Raw genomic sequence first — 3512 nt, forward strand, 5'->3', positions numbered from 1 at the left:
AGTGGAGTCGCCGAAAGCAAAGACGGCGGAGGCGGAGACATTCTTAGAGGCAATGGTTGAGATTGGTAGAGAGATTTTGACTACTAAGGCAAAGAAAAAAGATATAAAGAAAATGGAAGCCATATAGATATTGAATTGTGTATATTATTAGGGTTTTGCATGAAAATGTGGTATGCTATGTGATTTATTATATAGTTTTAGAATATGAAAAGGTTCGTATGAACTTTTTAGAGATAGGTTGTCACCTTTTGGATTCATAGCTAGTTTTTAATAAGAAACACCCTAAAAGGTGGTTGCATGTCCAATTTCATTGGAAATTGGTGATTATTATTCTCAGCTAGCAATATAATTGAACTTTAATCTATACATTGTGTTTCATGCATATTTATGGCCAAGTTGAAGGACATTCGTAATGGGTCAATCTACTAACGCTAAATATGTTTTTAGGCTCAACAAGAATTTGTGGAATTATTTAGAAATCATTTAAAAAAATATATAGAAAAACTCGAACTTATATTACCTAAAAGAAAAATGCTAGGGATTATCAAAATTTATTATTTTTAATTATCATTTATTTATTAATTTAATTTTTTTAGTCTAATAATTTAATAATATATTTTATCCTATACTTTTAAATACTAATGGCTAACTCATAGCTAAAAATAATAAATTTTAATGACACTCTAACATTCTTCTTTTAAAATATGTTGAGAATTTTACCATCTCTGCCTGATTTCCTTTATCTTTCTTCATGCAATAATTATTTAGAATAAATACCTAGATTGGTTTTTAAAGAATTTTATATTGTACAATTTTTATTATTTACTATGAGTCTTCAACTATGATGCACCAACACCGATATTAATACGGATATGGAATACAATATAATACAGGATATGTAACATTCTTCCTTATTTCATGCCGTAAAATAAAGGTTAATCAAAAGTTACAACTACAAACTTAAGGCACAAGATAAAGGAATAAGATAACAAAATATAAGTATACAAGAGGATATAATAGTCATAAGGAACTAGTCGCATCCCGCGGAGTTTAAGCAGACTAATATATACGAACATTGATGAGCGGATATTTTATACGCTTTTTAGCATCATTTCCATATAGTTTTTAGTATGTTTTGTTTAAGTTTTATTATGTTTTCATAGGTTTTAGTGCTAAATTCACATTTTTGGATTCTAATTTGAGTTTGTGTATTTTATGGTGATTTCAGGTATTTTCTGGCTGAAATTGAGGAACTTGAGCAAAAGTTTGATTCAGAGACAGAGAAAGCACTGCAGATGCTGTCAAGATCTGACCTCCATTCACTTAAAGGAGCATTTCTGGAGCTACAGATATCCAAATGGCGCTCTTTTAACCGCTATGGAAAGCTAACATTCAGGGCTTTCCAGAAATATATAGTAGTCCATACTTTGCTTCGGAAATGAAGTCCCAAAACTAACGTTCAACGACAGCCACCAGCCCATTCCTGGCGTCTAGCGTCCATAGGGGAGCAGCTGGCGTCCAACGCCCAAAAAGGGGTCCCTAGCCAGCGTTCATCACCCCCAAGGAGTCCTAGCACATGAAGACACGCTTTTCTCATCCCAAACACTCACCAAGTGGGGGCGAAAAGTGGATTTTTGTACTACTAGACTAGTTTATCTTATTTTCTGTAATTCTTAGTTAGCAGATTAGCATTTATACAACAAAGATCACCCTTGTTAGAGATCTTGGCCCATTCAAACTTTTCATTGAATTTTTCTTTCAGTATGAGTCACTAACCTCCTAAGGTTAAGGTTAGGAGCTCTGCTGAGCTTCATGAAATATAATACTACTGTTCTATCTCAATATGTCTGATTCTATTCTCTTATGCAACCTCATTCTTCATCTTATGAATTGAGGGTGACCCATGACAATCTCCCGTGTTCTACTTAGATTCCGTGCGAGTCCTGACTCGGATAGCGTTGAACCAGAGCTATAGATTGCATTGCGATTCCAATAGAACATCTGAGCAACTTTGGATACGTGACATGAAATTTCGTTGACTATGGGTGCGTGAGGTTTCTGTGGCGTTAAGGCTAGAGTCAGAGAAGCAGCACTTTCTGATCCGAAAGATCTGTCTTGTCTGTGGCACCTTGAGTAGGATCGTGAAGGGGAGTGGATTGCTTAGAACTTCATCTTCTGCTACAGTGAGAAACCTAGAGGTGGCTTGATAAGAGGACATGAGTCATCTCAACGTGGTGGATTGCTGCAGTGGAGGAGGTTAACTTGATGAGAGGACATGAGTTAATCACTTACGGCTGCCATTGAAGGAATCAGAAAGTTATTAAAGAAGACATACAGTAAGAAAAGTTAATCTGGAAAGACAAAGCATCTTCGAAGCCTCAACCGTTCTATCACCATTGATTTCACACTTATCTAGTAACATTTTATTTATTTATCTATTTTATACATTTTTCGTGACAAACTATATTTTCTATCCGCCTAACTAAGATCTACAAGATAACCACTGCTTGCTCAAACCAACATCTCCATGGGATCGACCCTCACTCACCTGAGGTATTACTTGGACGACCCGATATACTTGCCGGTCTATCTGTGCAAAACGTTTGGAGTCAGTTTCGTGCACCAGACATACAGAGTATTGAAAAGTAAAAAAGTTTATACAATATTTCTCTACCTCTAAGGCATATATAAATACAAAAGTGAGAGATCTAATCAAAATAAGTCAAAAGACTTCAAAATGGGATAAAGGTCCTCCGCTCTGTCACCATCACGTAACTCACCGAGGTGGGTTACGACCTGCATCTGAAAAATAACAACAAAGTATGGAATGAGAACCAGAGGTTCTCTGTATGGTAACAGTGCCCAGTAATGTAAGATATAAGACTCCTAAACACCAAAGACAATCCTAAAGCTTCATATCCATCATGGGAGTCAGGTTTAAAACATAAGTACATTTAAAACCATAACTTTAAAACCACAATGAAAAAGGGTAATCTAACTTAATGGATTTCTAGCCTAACAATTCTCCATTGTCCCAGAGCCTTCGCCAGCCTAACCGCCATGCGATCCCATCGTCACCGCCTTCCGAATCTCCTCAATCCCAGTAGAAAACACAAATAGTACAACGCAAAGAAAGCACAAGTATAAGCATGTATATCAAGTAATTCAAATAGCAATTAATCATGTTATACAATTAGGCAAGCAATTTCAAGTCGGCAAAGCAAACAAACAGATAGAAGATGCACATGATGAATGTCTGTCCTATTGGCTGTGATATCACATTGTTGGTTCAACTGCCAACCTGACACATCTCCATGGAGATGTCACCCTTTGATCTCATAATGGGAACTCCCGAGATATCGTGCCCAGATCACCATCCAGGATGTTAGTGCCTGCATACTATAATGATTATTCCGAAGGGATGCAAGCGGGATACTCTTGCCACAGACATCACATCTCAATGTAAGCGGGATAAACCTACCATCCTTACGCCGGCGCCGCGACCTCGACAG

The sequence above is a fragment of the Arachis duranensis genome, chromosome 10 (assembly GCF_000817695.3).
Source record: "Arachis duranensis cultivar V14167 chromosome 10, aradu.V14167.gnm2.J7QH, whole genome shotgun sequence".
NCBI lineage: Eukaryota > Viridiplantae > Streptophyta > Magnoliopsida > Fabales > Fabaceae > Arachis > Arachis duranensis.